The sequence below is a fragment of the Corapipo altera genome, unplaced genomic scaffold, assembly GCF_003945725.1.
Source record: "Corapipo altera isolate COAL_440 unplaced genomic scaffold, ASM394572v1 79, whole genome shotgun sequence".
Classification (NCBI taxonomy): Eukaryota; Metazoa; Chordata; class Aves; order Passeriformes; family Pipridae; genus Corapipo; species Corapipo altera.
The window spans coordinates 828,800-847,794 of record NW_020884927.1 but is presented as its reverse complement, the minus strand read 5'-3'; the positions used below and the strand labels follow the sequence as shown (position 1 = coordinate 847,794).

At 42.1% G+C, this 18,995-nt stretch overlaps 1 protein-coding gene across 6 annotated transcripts in view; it reads right to left on the bottom strand.

Annotated features, from left to right (window-relative positions):
• Positions 1-18,995, bottom strand: part of RALGPS2 (Ral GEF with PH domain and SH3 binding motif 2) — a 107,399-nt gene that overhangs the window by 87,518 nt on the left and 886 nt on the right. Inside the window, exon 1 of one of the 6 annotated variants that reach the window (XM_027658445.1) lies at positions 4,403-4,527. The exons of 4 other annotated variants lie outside the window; for them this stretch is intronic. The gene's annotated coding sequence lies outside the window, so the exon portion shown is untranslated. Of the gene's footprint in view, positions 1-3,521; positions 3,599-4,402; positions 4,528-18,995 lie in introns of those variants that run through there. One more of the 6 variants, XM_027658446.1, reaches the window with a different exon arrangement.

Genomic DNA, 18,995 nt, shown 5'->3' with positions numbered 1-18,995 from the left:
TGCCAACCTGAAGCCTGGACACGCTATGTGTTATCTGCCTACCTCTTCGTGCCATGCATACTGTCCAGTGAAAAGCAAACTAAAAATACTGATACAAAAGATTCCTCACACTCAAAGAATGAAAATATCTAGCTTATTGTTGTGGTTTAACCCCAGCCAGCAACTCAGTCCCACACAGCCACTCACTCACTCCCCCCCAGCGGGACTGGGGGAGAGAATCAGCAGAGAAAAAGTGACAAAACCCATGAGTTGAGATGAGAGAGTTCAGCAGGGAAAGCAAAAGCTCTGTGCTCAAAGGAAAGCAGGGAATTCATTCACCCCTTCCCTTCAGGCAGGTGTTCAGCCACCTCCAGGAAACCTGGGCTCCATCCTGTGTAACAGTGACTTGGGAAAACAAACACCATCACGCTGAACATCCCCCCTTCCACCTTCTTCCTCATCATATCTGTGGTCTGGAATATCCCTGTTGGGGTCAGCTGTCCCAGCTACATCCCCCCCTTGGCCCAATTTGCTGGGCACCCCCAGCCTACTGACTGCTGGGGTGAGGAGCAGAGAAGGCCTTGACTCTGTGCAAGCAACCAGAACACCCCTGTGGTACCAGCACTGCCCTCAGCACAAATCCAAAACACAGCCCCACACTAAATACTCTGGAGAAAATTAACTTTATCCCAGTCAAAGCCAGCACAACTAAGCAGGGGTTGCTGCCTTCAGTGAGTTGTTCAGCAAATTCACCTAGGGCTGTATTTGATCACCATTCCCTTCCAACGACTGACCTACAGATCCCCCAAAAGAGCAGCTCGGTGAGGATGAGCAAGGGCAGTGCCACAGGGTGAGCACAGCTGACTTAGCTCAGCACAAAGTGCACCAGAGGGTGTTTTAGACAAACAGCTCTGTCAGTGGAGCGATCAACTGACTGCATCACAGCTGAGTGAATCAACCGGTGGTGCAAAGGCTTCTCCCCGAGTTCATTAAAAAAGTGACTGTGGCCCAGAGTTATCCAAAGGAGCTCGGGGGACTGAATACACGGCTCTGCCCAGAGTACAGAACTAAATAACAAAGGCATTTCAGAGAGCTTAGGCTGGTTTCAACACACATACTCTTCCTGGTGGCCAGGGACACAGTAAGCACACTCCAGAGACCAGGAATGGGCATCACACTGGTATTGTGTTTCAACTGCTTTACTGCAATTGCTGCATTTTGCTAAACTGAACTTGTATTTATATGGTGATTTCAGTATATTTCGTACCACACTGCTAAATCAGAAATCCTCTGTAACACCAACTCTACTCAAACTGTGAATTTAACATCAAACATTACACCCCCTCCCAAGTGTGGAATGCCTAAAAGAACCTGGCCAGGCAGTACTGGACTCTCACAGGTGTCTAACAGGACACCTACACCTGACTGCCCTCCATAGCAGCTGTTCTTGACTCAGCTTGGGTCAAACACTGTCCCAAAAATACACTGTACAAACAACATTTTAAAAGACAACTCTAAAGTTACATTTAAAACTTCCTGTGAGAGCAGTGTAAAAAGCTTTGAGGAAACAGCCACAGTGCAGTTTTATGAATAGTTCAAGAGTCACGATGACCAATATCCTCTTTGTTCTTACTCACAATGTCAGTACAAAGTGTCATTTGTTTTGATCACAGATCCCCATAAAGATAACAGAAGTGCCTTGCATGGATCATGATGGACAAATATGCAGAGCCACTACCAAAGGCTTTGGGGACCAAAGAACAATAAGGACCGAAAAATCAGTTCCAGACACAATGAACCTGAGCTCCTGATCTTGTGGAAACATCTGAAGACTAAAAGAAAACTTACTGTCTAAAAGGCAAAAGCTGAGACAACTGTTAAAAACCAACAACAACACAAGAAAAACAAAACCAAAAAACCCACAACAAAAAAACTACAAGAAATCAAGCATATTAAAAGACCCACAAACCACACACTCCACACCAAAACAAAATAAAACAAAACCAACAAACCAATAAAGCCCCACAATGAAGCAGAAAAATCACCAAGGAATAGGCCACAGGACAAAGAATGTTCATTCAACTATGAAAGAAGATTCTGCCAAGTAAAATCAAACTGCACCTTCCAAACTGTATCCTTCAGTTTTACACCCAAGCCACCAAAAGAGAAACCCAACCAGTTACTGCACTGTAAGAATAAAGGCAGGATGTAAACAGGGATAAAGAAGAAAAATGAAAGTCACCTAAAGCCATGCTTTAATTCAATTTTCAGCAAGCATGGTAATATTGAGAGGTAATATAAGATAGCAAAACTGATAAAACCTGAAACTACCACAAAAGAGATTAAATCAAAGCCCAAGCAACTGAGTATAACCCCATCCTCCTGCAGGAGATTTATCACTGAAAATAATAAAATCCCAGACCCAGAATTACACACACTACAAAATCTGCAGACATGTGAATCTTGGCAAAGCGTTGGGTAAATTGCCACTAGTGAGGACTGAGATAAAGGGCACCAGCATAAGACACACATTGGGCAGAGGCATGATAAAAACAGAGCAGCTTAGTATCAGAGAAGGAAGATATTACTAACAGTTATTAAATATGCAATACCAGTACAAATATTAGAGCAATAAAGCATTTGGCAATACAGGAAAGCAATATAATACAGGACAAATAAAACTATCTGATGGACCGAACAATAAAAAATTAAAGTCAATCATTAAAGGACTCTTGGAGCCGATCCCTGTAAAATTCCTGCTGTGAGTTTCAGCTGGAAATGATGCCACCAATGCTGCAAGCACGAAGTATCCACAAGAGATGTTTGCATGAGTTCTGGGCCAACACTACCTGCAAAACATTTCCAAGGAGACACTGATGCTGTTACTCTGCAGTTCTTTTAAAAAACTTTTCAATGGAATGCGTGCAGAGAAGGGCTTGCAGGTTCTCCAAAGGCACCACTGCAGAAGGGGAAACAGGAGACCTCAGCTTGCTTATGCCAACACACTGAGATCTGCACAGGGACACACCTGCCACGATTAAATACCAGGAGGGCAAACCAGGACTAGGAATGAAATGAAAATTTATGCTCAAAATCAGAATACAGCAACCGGATTCTTAACAGTTTCCAGAAAACACCAGTAACAGCAAAAACCCCAAAGCTGCCTAAGCTGATCCTGGACTCCTTCCTGGCAGGAATTGTGTCCCACGGTGCCCCTGCAGCAGCAGCACAGCTGAGCCAGTAACAGACTCCTGCTTTCACTGCTTTGATCGGTCCTGCTGCAAACTCAAAGCACTTCTGTGCTCACACAGATCACTTGTGCCACACATACATTCCTTCCCCAAGCATCTGTTGCACAACAGTCACAGCAGTATCAGCTGGTTAAGCTCCAAGACAGATGAAATTAGAATCCACAGAACAGCAAGAAAGAGAACAAAGATTCTTTTTATTACGTTTGACACTGAAATTTTAAATTGAAAAAAAAAAAGAGAGAGGAGTTTCATTTAACTGTGTTCATTTAAATTTACATTTTCTCCTCTTATCTTAGAAAAGGCTTTACCTGGACAACTAAGTAAAATTGCTATTCTTTAAGAAGCCACTATCCACCCACAGCACTTTCACTATCATGTACATGCTCGTGTTCTGAACAGCAAGATCTTATTGCTGCTTTTATGCACCTCATTCCTTGACTTGGGAGTAGCAGGGGAAAGAGAGGTAACAGTAAGGTTTTGTCTCATTCATATCTTACTCAGTTTCCAGCTATCAGGGTCTCTTCTCCATGGTGTTCCAGTACCCAATGCTCTCCTTTTTAATCTCAAGAACTGGTACAACTTGTAGCTCCCATTTCCTCAGATGAGAGAAAGAAAAAAAAAAACCCCAAACCAGAGTATCCTTCTCCAGGGCACAAGCTACTCATTCATCAAACACTATTACAAAAATCAAACCATTAGCTCAATTTGTGATCAACTTGCAGCAACAATCAAGAAGTTCAGCTCAAAATGGAAAGTTTCCCAGATTAGTTACACACAAAGAGGAAGGAGATCCTTACCCTTCCACACTCAGGAGCAGCTATTCCTCAATGGACTGACTTCACTGGGAGATATTCTAGCACAAGGCAGCAGATTTCAGCACCAGCACTGATCTTGTGGAAGCAGATCACTGCTGCAAGCAGTGGCAGATCCAGGCCCTCACACAACGCAGGCATGAATCAAACAGAGGGATCACTGCAGGCAACAAATGGACTAAGCCAAAAATGTGAACATGTGTACGTGCTATTTAAGTTTAGCCTGAGGTCGTAAGAGGTTGGCTTTCTGCTAACAAAAGGTCTCTCCGGCACAGTTTGAGTGTTAAAAGACAAAACATAAGTGTAGTAAGTAAATAACTGCACAAAACCTGAAGAAGTTTGTGCTCACAAACTACTTACAAATTCTCAGGTCCCCAGCACTTCTTACTTCAGAGATCAACAACAAGCTTCTGTTCTGTTTTGTGGTTCTTTAGAAAGGACAATGCACAGGAGAAAGTTTTATTCCTTTGGGTCTGGCTCTTACTTTACAACTGCTGTCAGAACAGACTGAACCTCTGAAGTTATGATACACGGTTTGTTTTACTTCCCACGTGCCAAAACAGCAAGCATTAGGAAACCAAATTATTTTAGCACAGAAGATACATCAAAAGTATAACAAGGCTTTACTCTGCTCAGGCTCCTCTCCAGAATTCAAGTCTAACTGAAGTTTTCTCTGTCTGAACAGCATTTCTTCTAATGCCTGAAGAAGAAATCCAGGTTTGCTCAGTGAGGAACCAGAGGAGGATCCTTCCTCACCCCAAGGACACAAAACAGGAGAAATCATAACCTTGAGACATTTCTCAAAGATAGGAGCCAGTGGTTTCTATTTTCAAGATAAAGAAGCACAAAGGGGGTAAAGAAAATAAATAAGACTTAAACTGGAAGCAGATATTTTTAATTAATTAGGCAATTCTAAAAGATGATAACCTTTCCCCAACTGGCTTTTCCACGACCTCACCCCATGGTCATGCAGCTCAGTTTTGTTTGCAAACAAGAGGAGCAGTAAATGATTAATGTCCTCTTGATTAACTGAGGCTCAGTTTGCAAAATGCTTTGATTATGGGCCTGGACGTGCAGGCACCACATCAGTGGAATTAATAAAGGAAGAACACATCTGTGGACAACATTCTGCACAGGGAAATCACACTTAAGAGCATGTAACAGCAGAGCACTGAATGTTGCTAGCGTGGACTTCAGGATCCAAATATTCTTTTCAGAGGTACTTAGATCCATGTTTTCTCTCTGTTTGTGGATAATCCCAACAACACACAAATAAGGAAGAATCACTAAGGCTGTGCAACAGCAAAAATATCACAATGTATCCCTGTGAAAAGTCTCTGAGAGTTGCCTTCTATATTCTTAGTTTTAATTTTTTTACTTTTTAAAATTATTTTACATAAGGCAACATTAACAATTCCAGCAGAAGACAGATTACAACAATCTACAAATGCACCCAATGCAGGTAGCAGGCATTCTCTCAGAACAGAAAAAGGGTTTCATGGGAAAAAGATTTGGGAAAAACATTTAAATAAAATTCTATGTACAACTCCACACTTGTAAGTTCTGAAACAAGAGATGACAACTGACAGCATGAGTTTTGTTACTGTCAACTGGCTACAGGGACTCTGACACCAACAATCCCCACAACTCTCATGCCAAAAGCACATATAAGAAAATACAAGGGAAGAGACTGAGGATCCAGACAATATTGTGTGTAAACCTACACGTCACACATGGATGTAAAAAGACTCCAACATCCATGAGACTCATGGAAGTATCTTCCGTAGGCATTAAGTGCCAGAGTCGAAACTGTGAACAGCCAAATCAAAACCAAGATGATCAAACCATCCCAGGACAGGTTTTTAACAAGTGAGGGGTGACAAAGTACCAACTGTTGCTGAGGAACAGCCTCCAAATCCACAGAGCTCAGGGCTCAGTGCACACACACATCTGCTTTGCAGAGCAATGCAAAAAAGACTGACATTTGGAGAAGAGAAGGCAAAACTGCTCTCCCATTGAGCACCTGACTTTCCAATTCAGGAAGAAAACACTGCTGAGAGAACATTACCCTGTATTTTTGTAAAGCCATTAACAGAAAACGAGGATCTTTCTTGAACAAGACAAACAACATCTTAGTCTGGTTTGAAATTCAGCTTTCAGAGAGATGGGTACAGTCTTCATCAATAACACCTGTGATGGCAACATATTCAAGAATAATCATTCTTTTCTGCACATCAATATGCACCGTTGCTATAGAAATGGTGTTAACAGAAAAAAAAAAATCTATCAGCCCAGGAATTGGCCTGTGTTGGTACAACCACTGAAAACTACAACAGGCATTTGGGGAAGAGCTGGATCTTCTGTCACTGTGTCACTGTCCCCTGCATTCATCCTTGGAAGTGTGTCAAGCCCAGAGCATCCAACAATGCAACAAGCAAACAACACACAAACCAGTTAATTATCTGCCTGAGCATCCACATCTTCCCTGCATTTCTAACTCCCTTTGGAAGGGCCTCGGTAATCAGGTGACTAACAAGAGGGCTGATAGAGACCTAAATACCTATACTTCAATATTAAATGCTTTTTTTCCACTCAAAAAAACCCTGACCACCACAGCATCTGCCTAATAAAACATAAGAAAATGGGCAAATCCAAGCTAATTCAAATACAACTCCAACAAAGTGAATGGATGCTGGAACCTTGTTTCAGTGTTCAAGAACAATCAGACAAATTCAGAGGATTTGTCAGTGACCTGTTCAAAGCGTCTGAAACTGGAGACCAGCCAAGTGTGTTGGTTTCGACTGAAAACATTCAGAGTAAACGTTTTCATGAAGGAGGAACTGTTTATTTTTAAGATGGTTAAAACTTTTTTCTTGTTATCATAACAGAAATGTACAGTAGACTACAGGGCAATCCCGTGTCTGCCTTGAGCAATAAAGAGACAAATTTATCAGAAGGCCTGAGATTCTGGTAAACCCAACCTTACTGCTCTGTGCACTAACAACAACAGCTGAATCACCAGCAAAATCTAAATGTGATTTCAGGTAAATGGACAGTATAAATGAGAGCCCTGCTGGAGCCATTTCTAAGCCATCTATCTACATTATTGATGAAAGGATCTGCTCTAAAGAAGGAATGACATAATAAATATCTACAGAGTTTGTATAACTGATTTAGAATACAGTGCTGTCCAGAAATACACTGAGATGTAGGACAAGCATTAATCTGAAGAGCACGGCTGGCAAAGAAAAAGAACCAACTGTGCAAAAACACTAATATACTTCTAATGGTATTAAAGGCAAGCCTCAAATTCTTGTTACAAAACAAAGAGAAAGACAAACTGCAGGGGAAAGATTAATGACATGCCTTCAATACAGTCTGTCAAGCAGGATTTCTAAGATTATTCCAGCACTGTGAACTCAGCACAGGATGTTCACAAGTGATATCCTACCCAACTACTTGGATATTTGAGCTTTTCAGTGGATGACTGGATAATTACCACTCAAACATATCCTTAAGCTTATGAAATGCAGCTGTGTCCATTTCTGCCAAATTAATGAATGCAGACATTAAAAACTGATCCAAGTGCAGGTATGTGCAAGCTGGTCCAAGAGCAGTGGCAGAGGCAGCCTGTACACAACAGAGTTTTGACAGAGATTTGGAGGAGAGAGGTGTTTTGAATGTAAATCAACTGTTTTACAGCAGATGAGGGTATTTCTTCTTAAGGAAGTCATGCCATTTGACGGTTCATTTAACTAAAATGAGAATTACATTCACCTTTGTGTTAATCTTTTAACTGATAAAAAGTAAATCTAGAATGCCAGAATGCAAGCGAGTCCACAGCATGAGATGGTAGGATGTTGCAATTAGGAATATAAAACCCATTATCAAGTGACCAATCAGTGATGTTAACTGCATCTTTAAAAAGCTCAGACTGGTACCTTCCAAAAGAATCCCTCATGAACTGCTACTTATGTTGGTACTAATGGCCAAAATCTCTAATCTTTGATTGGAAAATGCTTTGCTTTCTTTTCCAGGATGGCCAAAACCCTCAGGGTGATTAAGTAGTGTAAAGCTCTGGGAAACCACAATTAGAAGTAAAAGCAAAGATCCTGGAACACCGATCAGGTGAGCTTTTCTGTTCCTGGCAACTTCTGTTAGGACACCTTGCAGCAATTCTGCCCTTAATTTAGCACAAAAATCTTTCTTTCCCCCCTTCTACAGAGAGGGGATCTTCTGACCCAGACTAATCAACAGCACTGGTTTAGTCTTAGCGAAAGCTATTAGTCATTCTGGACAAACCAGTGAAAGCCAATTCTTCACCTCATCTAAATGAAAATACAACACTTCTCTGAGACCCTGCCATGCCCTGTATTGCTGCATTAAGAGTTACAGCTGCAAATATCAAAAATAAAATTCAATAAAAATATAAAACCTGAAAATTCAGCTACACAAACAAACACACAGCTTGGCTAAGAGGAGCATTTCTGCTGTCATGCAAGATTCACCTTGAATAGGAGGAAAAGCATGAAAAAAAAAGGCAATGACTAAGACAGAACTGAAAGGAATAGTTCCTAAGTATTTGGAACGAGTAGCCTAAGTTACAGTTTGGACAAGGATTTGATCCTGCTTCATCATTATTGACATTACACTGTCCTTGTCCTGGAGGTACGAGGAAATCTGTCAATAATAAAATATAAGTGGACATGCACACCATAGAGGGAACAGCCTTGCTTGAAGCAACAAAAAAGCCCCAGTGAAGAGAAAGATGTGCTGGAAAACAAGGTGAGGTGGGAGACCTGGACAGGGAACTCAATTAAAAACATATATTTAAACTAAATGAATTAAGATCTTTCAGTACTGTCTCAAAGCCAAGATCAACCCTATCAGTGAATTAAAAGAAACAAAACACAAAGTAGTAACTCCTTTCCCCATTCCACACTACCAGGAAGTGAGTTGCCTCTTACCTGCTGAAAGAATGGCTGAAAAAGTCAATACCTTGGCTACACTTTGAAAACCCTTTAATCTTTTAGTTCCACATTCAGCCTGCCAAGTAGGGGAGGTTCATGCTGGTCATGCTGTTACTTAAACATAAACGAGAGCCAGCCACATCATAAATAGGGTATTAGTACCTCACTGCTGAAATACTGCTGAAGTCACCAGCCACAACATGGTTAGTGTGGTTTGGCAGGTGATACTTTTGAAACAGCTTTATCACTTAAAAGCAAAGATATTTTAATGACCTGTACAAATTCATCTTTCACTACCTCCAAGACAACAGAGGAAAAACCACCTCAGCAAAACCAGCAAACGCAACTACCAATTCAAATGGAACACTCATGCAGGGCTTTACAGGATCTTTCTGACAGAAGAATCTAGTTTTTTCACCAACAGCAGGGTAGGGTTTTCCAGGTGAGTTCTGTGTGGCTGATAAATCCCACACATCTGGCAAAGCCAGCAAACATCAGGCAGCAGGGCTGCTCCACCAGAGACTGCTGCATAAACCAGCTCCCTCACTGAGGAACGGAGCAAATTCTACATCAATTCACTCTGTTCAACCCAGCCCCAGCCCCAAAAGAGAACACAATTCACAAATGGCATCTCCAACCTGGGCAAGACCCCTTTTATCTCTTCCAAGACGTGTTCTCTGATTTTGAGGACTGTTACATTAAAAAAATCAGCCTCCTCAGCATTGGAGACAATGCTAATTGTGAATTCCAAGAGACAGCAATTTTCTTCCTGTCAGCAAAGCACTTCTACCAACTTTAGGAGAATCATAAATACAGAAAAAGCCACAGAGAAATAGAGATCAGCAAGTCTAATGATAAGATCACAGAAACACACCCAACTGCCCTGGGGAAAAAAAGATATCCAATTCCATTAATGACTTGGAATGCAACAGGGAAAGATGACACCACAGAAAGAGACCAGCAACAAAAAGTTCAGTTGCTGAAGCCCATCACTTCTCCTCATCCTCCCTCCCTCACTCCGAGTAAAATCAAGGTGATACCAGCGACATTCAGCACCAGGCACACAGAAATGTGACACCTGGAAGCAACACAGAACTCCAGCACTCCCAAGGCAGCAAGGGAAACCTGTATTTTCCTGTTCTCTGGAGAGATCTCACCTCTGTCCATGTCCTTTAACTCCACTGCTGCTTCATTCTGTTCTCCAGATTATCATTTCACAGAAAGAGAGGAAGAAAAAGTGTGTAAAATTGTGGATTTTTTTCCTAGGTCCTGAAAATAAGAGCTAGCTATAAAAATATAAAATAGATACAGCTGAAATAAAGCTCTAAACTGTTCTGCAATATACCTTTGTTTACAAATGAAAGATTTAACCAAAGTTTTGTGGCTGCAACAGCTCAACAAGACATCTTTCATATTAGCTACTTGCATTATTAATCAAACAACCTTCCCCTTTTAGCAGGATCACTTAACAGAGGCCAACTAGATTTCTGTGTCTAACAGCCTAACGCAAATACTGCCCATCTAGGAATTATATCACCATACAGATCTGCACAAGAGATTTCACATTTTTCCAAAGCTATCCTTTATTATAAAAGGCTTTTTGGCCTCAGCAATACCCTTTCATTAATTAATGTCTTTACTGTCTTACAAGTTGTAAAACTCAGATCAAGAACTACTCTTTAACAAAACCACATCAACCTCAAACGAACAGCACATATACCTTTCTTTCTCTTAGTCTAAACTTGTTTAAGAATTCATAGCCACTTTGCATATTTGCTGAGTTTCTCTAGAAGCCCTGACATAATGTCACTTTAAATACTTTAAAACTTTCTGTTCTACACACAATAATAATTTGGGATCTTGTAAAAACAAATACAAAGCTACTTTTCCCCCCCCTCTCTCTCTCTCTCCCAGTCATACAGCATTTGTGACCAAAAAGAGAAGGGATTAAAGCAGTTCCAGTTGTTGGTCTCTAACAGAATTTTAAACATCTCTCCTTAATAAACCCATGTCCCTGAATACCAGCTTATACACAGCTACAGAAATACTTCTTGGAAGATAAATTAAATTACCTTATCTTAAACATGAACTAGGTCCTAATGGAAGAAGCCTTCCCACCACTAAGAGCCTCAGAAAAGAGTCAAGATTGACTTCTCAGGAGTATCAAAGGCAAGTCACAGCATGAAACACAGTTCAAGTTCTGTCATCACACAGACCCTTATCCACATTAAAAAAAGCCAGCAAGATAATTAAGTACAAGGGCAAGCCATGACATGCAGACACTGAGGAAGCCACCCACAAGCAGGTCCTAAAGCACTCCATCTGCTGAGCTGCCCTTCCTCAAAGGGAAACAAACACTGTACCTCAAAAGTAGGGGTTTTTTTCACTTCATGTTGCTTTAATATGCCTTCAGCTTTAGGAAACACTGCACCTCTGGCGCCCATCTCAAGTGAAAGCTTACCAAGCTTGCCTTTTTGGTTCATCTCCTCACTACAACTTGCTTAACACCATTTTCCTCTCCAAATTGCTTTAAAACTCCTCTGAGTGGACACTTTGACCACTTGAACAGATATTGGCAGTAAAGCAAAACAAATTCCACAAATAAAATAATCTTTTGCCATAGTTACACAAGGGTACGAAAAATAACCAAAGAATCACACTTTCATTCTGCAGTTAGATTTGCTACTGTTACCTCAAATTCATTTGTAAAACACAATGTGCACTTGCTTAAAGCACCATTAAAAATTACCTATTACCATGACTGGAAATGCCACAGACTGGATCAGAAAGAAAGTTACTGGCCACTATCAAAGAGAAGAGCACTTTTGGTGAGGCATATCACTAAGAACACCAAAATCTATTATCACAGAGTTATCTGGCAAAATCTGCTCTAAATAAATCCAAAACAGGCTCAGACTGGGAACAGAAAAACAAACATCTCAAAGGAGGCTTATAAGAAATTATAAGGGCAACAGGGCAAACAACAAGCAAAAGGTGGCCAGCCAAGCACTTTTCAAGCAAAAACATTTCTACTACAGAGGAACATTTGCTATTATCCCATAAATAAAATGGAAAACAGTTTCCTAAGAAATCACACACCTGACACCATTAAAAAGTAACAAAAATAAAGCCTTATACCTGGGTCATGTTCATCCTCATCCTATCTTAAGGCAGACCTGCAGGTTACACCTGCCCTAACAAACACCAAGTTTTAGGCTGCCCACTGCCCAGCACATTCATGGCTCTTGGAAGCACAGGGTCAGTGTGTAGCTGAGCAGAAACCTTGCTAATCCTGTTGGAATCTTGCACCCCGAGCTCCAGAAGAGACTTGCAGATCAATTCAACTGCACTGAAGAACTCAACTCAATGGGTTCTACTCTTACACATTACTCTTTTCCAAAATGCCTGCTGGCATATTTCCATAAAAGTCTGATCAATAATAATAATATCAAGATTATTTAGAGGTACTTACCAGAGGAGCCCGATGACTAACGCCCAAACAAACTGGTCAGTGTAAAAGCAGGTGACTAATATTCTAAAAATAAACGAGAGAGCTGCCACTGCTCAGGTGGACTCACCAACAAAGCACATGGGAAAACTGGCTGGTGATCAAGGACAAGGCTGTTGGCAGAGTGGTCTGGCCCTGCCAGCAATAGCAGCACTGTTCAGGTGCCCTTTAACCACACAGAGCAAGTTAATTAGGAGCCAGAGTAGGAGAGGAAATACAACAATTATGAGTCATCCCCTTCCCCACGTGCTTTATCAATACACTTCACGATGTTAATGTTACTAATTAGCAACAGCACAAAACAGTGATGCAGTGATGGGAGAGAGAGAGAGAAGCCCAAAACTTTGGGCCTTTTTTATCTTTCACCTATTTAGCACTTCAACCAATTTATGTGTGTTTTGAAATCCGAAACGTACAGGTAAGAAACTGTGTGATGCTACCAACATCCTAACGCTTCACAGCTGCTGATTGCAGGTGCTTTTGGAATCCCTAAAATACAGCACAGACTTCTGGGCTTGATCAGCTCTACTCCCAAGTTTGCAGTAACACCATCATCTCTCCCAGCTCTCCACACCAGCCGACTGTCAAAGATACAAGGATAGGAGAGTTTAGCTCCGTGCCAAAGGAGCTTCCAGAAATGCCACAAGGATCCCAAAGTGCCTCAAATTTTTCAGCATAAAACCTGAAACAAAGTTCTTCCCAAGTTCACAAACCTGCAAAGGCAGGTAGGGATTTCAGATAACCAGAAATTAGCACTCCACAAGCTCAGCTACAACCAATTAAGAGGTCATCTCATCCCCTTAATGAATTTTAGCAGGTTTATGGGAACCCTGATTTTATATTTGCCCTCATCTCCACCACTAGTGCTTTTCTCCATTCCCCTCTCTGCCATGACATTAACACAAGATTTTGTATGGCTGAAGAACAAACAGTTTGGGGGAACTATCAAACTGAAACACAAAGCAAGGAGGGGGAGGGAAAGCTTAATTTCTTAGCTGGGTAAGTTCCCTGATGCAGTTCTCTCCACCAGTATCTCTGCCAAACCAGTTTGAGAAGTGAGCAGTCAATAAATAAGCTGCCCCACTGCATGTGGGGTCACAACCTAACCTAATCACAAACTAATTTAAATTAGTGGAGGACCCCAAAGTTATCAAGCAAGTGACAATTATGAGCAATTCGAATATAAAACAGACAACCTGGCAATAAAACAGGTGGACTTGGAAAAAATTTTTCAAAGCACTTATAAATTTGAGTCTTATATGAAACTAGGTCTCAAGTCCACCTGTGCTCACACACCTCCCCAAATTCAGATATGAAACTTATAAAGAAAAACATAGTAAATTGAGACCTTCAGCTTTTCACTGGAAGCTTCTGCCTGGCTCTACATTAATCTGAAAAGGATGTATCACAGCAGAAAACGTGCTCTGTACTAGTCCTGTCTGTTCACTTATTAGTCTAAGTACAGTCACTCTGTGACATTACACCACTAATTCTAAACCTAAATGAAAATATAATACCAAAGTCTAGACAATTACTCCATATCCTAGGCATATTAATAACGTGATAAAAGGAATCCAATATACAAACTGCATTAAGATCACTTTCTCAGGATCTCTGCCAGTTTTATTTAGCCACTATTATCTAAGAAATACACCTTTAACTTCTGAAAAAGATCAATATCCTCCTTCCTCGGCACAATCAATCTGAGCCCATTTCAATGAGAGCAGATTCAATTGTCTCAAAGATGTCCCTTAATGAATAATGAGGGAGGCACAAATCAAACAGCTTTTAATGCCACACTACTACAGCAATGGTCAGAGCCCTGATAGCCAGTCCTGGGTCGCTTCAGACCTCACTGATTGCTGCCAACCCCACAGCTCCATTAAAAAGAGGTGACACGCACATATCCCAAAGCACAAGTGCCACTGAGATGGCTCCAAAGCCAGCAAAACCTTCTGCAAATATTTTGCCTCCAAATCACTTTAAAACGGAGTTACAGCAGGAGAGCCAGAGTATCTCCAGCTTCTGCTCTCAAGCCCTGTTATGAATTCCTCCTCTGAGCACTTCAGCCCTCGGGCAGCTGACCGTGGACACACAGGACAAGAGTGTAAGTGAGGAGACTCACGAGCTCCAAGAAATTACTGAATTGGACCAACCACTTTTTGGCAGAGGAGCTCACAGAGAGCTTAACAATGAGACTCCCTCTCTGGCAGTTCTGCTCAGAGCTGGGCATGCTGTTTTCAATTCCTTAACTGACCCAGGCTCTCCTGGTTACATTGCCTTACTTGCACGAGGAAGCACAGTAGGATATAAACCCAGCAGGAGGAAGGGAAGGATGACTGCCAGCCAATCTTTCCAGCTCTGATCAGGTGAGGAGGTCTCAGTCTTCCGCTGAAAGATTTAAAAAACTGATTCTACTGCTTCAGTGTGATTGCTAAGAACAACCAACAAACATGAGTCACCAGAGGGCAGTAACACTTCTACTGAATGGCAAATGCAGTCCTCCAATTAGGGAGGCTGATAATTACATCCACATCATCATGTATATTTTATCTGGATTGAACTTCAGCCAGCTTGTTCCAATCCCTGTTCAAATCTCAACCACATGTTGATGAGGCACTGAGCTACATTAACTGTTGTGGTCACACTTGCAATATATGGGAGAGACTCCCAGTCTCCCCAGACAGACCAGAGAAAACAGGGCAGGGAATAAGGACAAAGCCTCCAGGACCTGCAGGGTACACGGCTGCTGGTTCTCCCAGCTTTACCTGAGCTGTCATTCCTGCAGTCAGGACTGCAAGACAACAAAGAAAAGGGAAGGAAGAGGGAATCCTGTCCCTAAGGAAAAGTACACATTAAACACGGAGGCTGTAATTTCTCTGCACTAAACTTACAGACATGGAAAAAGTTACACTGGCAATAAACTGGGATAGGAAGGACTCTGTGAGCATTCTCAGGGGATCTCCATGGGTTCAAGGAAGACACACTTGTGCCATACAACTGTCTGCAATCCATCTGGAAGCCCGTAGGGAGGTTTCAAAAGACAGCTCTGAGTGTACTAGAGCAGCACACCTCAGAACAGTCCAGAGAGCAAACACCAACCTTTTATGCACCTCAGGAGCACTACATTTTAAAATACTTTGTGCTGACTCACTAGATTTCCCAGCATTTTATTTGCTGTACTGTAAGATTCGGTGAACAGCTCCTTTTCCCTAGACAAACTCTGCTATAAAGTGAAACACAGACAGGGAGCAGCCTCCCTCAGCCTCAGGTGGGTTCAATGACCACCATTTATGCCATTCTGACCTCTGAGTCACAGCAGCAGCTCCAACGTTCACCACACACCAGGCTGCAGAATGTAACCTTGCCTTTTATGACTTTGGGCCACCCTCTCCTTCTTCTCCACCTTCTCCACCTCACAGAGCTCCTCCAGGGCCAGCACTGGGAACCCTCTGATACCCCACACCAGTGGGGACACACTCCAGCTCCCATTTCAGATGGACCCTCCCTGCTGGGCAGAATCCCAGGTGGGACCACCTTGCCCACAAGGAGGACTGCAAAGCCATTTTCCCTGGAATCCTACAAGGCCTTTAAGGATCTTTGTAAAGAAAAAAAAGAGCTGCAATCACACATCCACACGTTCTAGGGGATTAAGACACACCTTCAGCAGTCTTTTAGGGTGATTAATTAATGAACAGACAAAACATGAAACCCACAAAGCTTCTGTTCATGCAATAAATATGAGACACACACACTTATAAGATGATTTCTACTGCAGCAGTTCCAGGTATTTAAATATAAAGGTTATTAACAGAAAGGTTCTTGTTATTTTGAAAATGCATTTCTAAGTATCTTTTCTAACGAGGGCTTTAAACCAACACTAAAAACAGAAACATAGGGCACGCCTTTAATGCCTTATACTTTGACAAAATGCAACCAATTACACTCTCCACCCCTAAAGGACATTTTCAACTCAGCTTTACTTACTGAATGAGAGGAGGAGCCCAAATGACTCAGCTTCAAGCAAATACGAAGGAAAAGATTAACCCCTAATCTCAATGGAAAAAAAAAATAGTGGAACAAACTGATTTAAGATGGAGGTGTGGCTTGTCAAGTCAAAGCTTCAAATATGCAAAGACACATCAAGCAGAACATTAGCACACCATGACTTCATTAGCTTTCTGTACAAACAATTTTAAAAATCAAAGTTTACACAACTAGCTAAAGTTAGCCCTGTATCTTCATTCTTGTTCATTAGTGCTGAGCAGCATCAAGATCAATAACATATCTGCACATTGGCATTTTTAATCTACACAGTGACCAGGCAAGATAAAAGTGCAGGGAAGGAAAAAGATTCCTCCAAAATTCTGCAGGAAAAAAATTCCACAGGGAAAAAAATAAAAAAAACCTCCACTGATGAGTAAACAGGACAACCTCATGAAGAGGCTTTTTGAGGGGGGTTTCGTCTCCATTAGACTGAGGAATCAAACATTTCTCATCAAAACCCAGCAACACAAATTCTAAGGTCAAATATTTCACAAGGGGGCTCACAGGCACCAAGTGACTGCTGCACAGCCTCCACATTAACTCACAAGTGACTGCCTGTCCCCCACCTCAGCCATGACCCACCAGCACTTCAGTGCAGAACACTCCTCCAGCCCTGCTGCTGGGAATATTTAATTCCAGACTAGCTGGAGTGTTCCTTTACATGCAACCCAAACTCCAAATACAGATGTCACCAGAGGGCACCCTCTCAATTCCAGTGACCCAGCTTCAGCCAACTTCTGAGCAGGACTGCAGACAATCCACAGGAGGGATGTGCAGAGGCTCTGCAAAGCAGGAAGAGTTCTGCTTCTGCAGGAGATTTCCTTTAAATATAAAAAACCACACACCACACAAACAACAAAAAAAAATTTAGTTATATAGTCCAGAAACATTTAGCAGAGTGACCAGGGGCACTGCTAGAAAAGATCACAAGCAATTACCAACTTCTGCAGGATGTTATTCTGTGGCACTTGATGGTGCCAGCTCACTCCAGCTGTTTTGGCATCCAGGTGGATCATATCAGCTTACAAAAACAAGACCCAAGCCAGTTCAGCTCAGGCAGAGGTGCTTGTGGAAGTCCTCTGCCTCAATTATCATAAATCACCCTACAATAATACATGAAAAAAAATGTTATCAAGAGAAATTTATGGGAAACAATATATTTTCCTACTCCTCATTGTTCTGTATCTGAGGTTAAGAGGGTCAAAAAGTAAACTACTTGCCTGAAAATGATACAAAAGTATCAGCAGTGAGTAGTTTTCAACCTTTGGTCCATAAATTATTTTTAATGACCTGCTGAGACCTAATAAAGTTTTAAACCAAACACCTGGTGAGTTGAAGTTCATTAAATAAAATTATGCAGTAAAAAACACAATAGGTCTGTATATCAAAAAGGGTCTCAATCCATTGAATAGCAAGTTAAACCCAATTTGCTTAGAAACAAACACCACCATAATACAACTAAAATGAAGTCAGCTGCAGAGGCAAGCAGTAATAAGAAAAAAAAAAAAAAAGGAAATCATCATCATGCATCCTGTATTTTCCAGTCTTGAGAAAAACTCAGAAGCCACAGACCTATAAAACATGTGACTGCCTGGCTATCCACCTATCCCATTGAAAATAAACAGTTTCCATCTCTTCTAGCTACCTGTCATAGTAAAGCCCCTTAATTTAGCACAGGAAAAAGGATGGAGCAAGAATAAGACCTGAGCAAAGGCACCCTTTGTCAGTATAAGGATCCCTCACACAGTGTCAATACAGGGGACTCTCAAGTAGATAAACACACCCCTGGAATTTCACCAGGCCTGTACTAAACACAGGGAGACTCCAAAGTTACTCCAAACAATTACCTGTCACCACCACTCATCGTGGTTTCAAACACATCTACAGAATTGCTTTTCCAGCATTTGCTGCCAGGACAGGAATAATGCCAAACACTCCTTGGGTCAAACAAACACCATTTATTTGTCCACCCTCTGTCTAACGCAAGGCAACTCGGGGCTCTGAAACTACCCTGGTTTATATAAAAGCAATACTATGTGGTGTTGATACCCTGCCTACCCACCCTGCTCGGGCCCTGTCCCTCCTGTCCCCATCCCTGTGTGCTGCTCCATCCCTCGTGTCCCCATCCCTGTGTGCTGCCCTGTCCCCCATCCCCATCCCTGTGTGCTGCCCTGTCCCTCACATCCCCATCCCTGTGTGCTGCCCCGTCCCTCACATCCCCATCCTTGTGTGCTGCCCTATCCCCCTTGTCCCCATCCCTGTGTGCTGCCCTGTCCCTCATGTCCCCATCCCTGTGAGCTGCCCTGTCCCTCATGTCCCCATCCCTGTGTGCTGCCCCGTCCCTCACATCCCCATCCCTGTGTGCTGCCCCGTCCCTCGTGTCCCCATCCCTGTGTGCTGCCCTGTCCCTCACATCCCCATCCCTGTG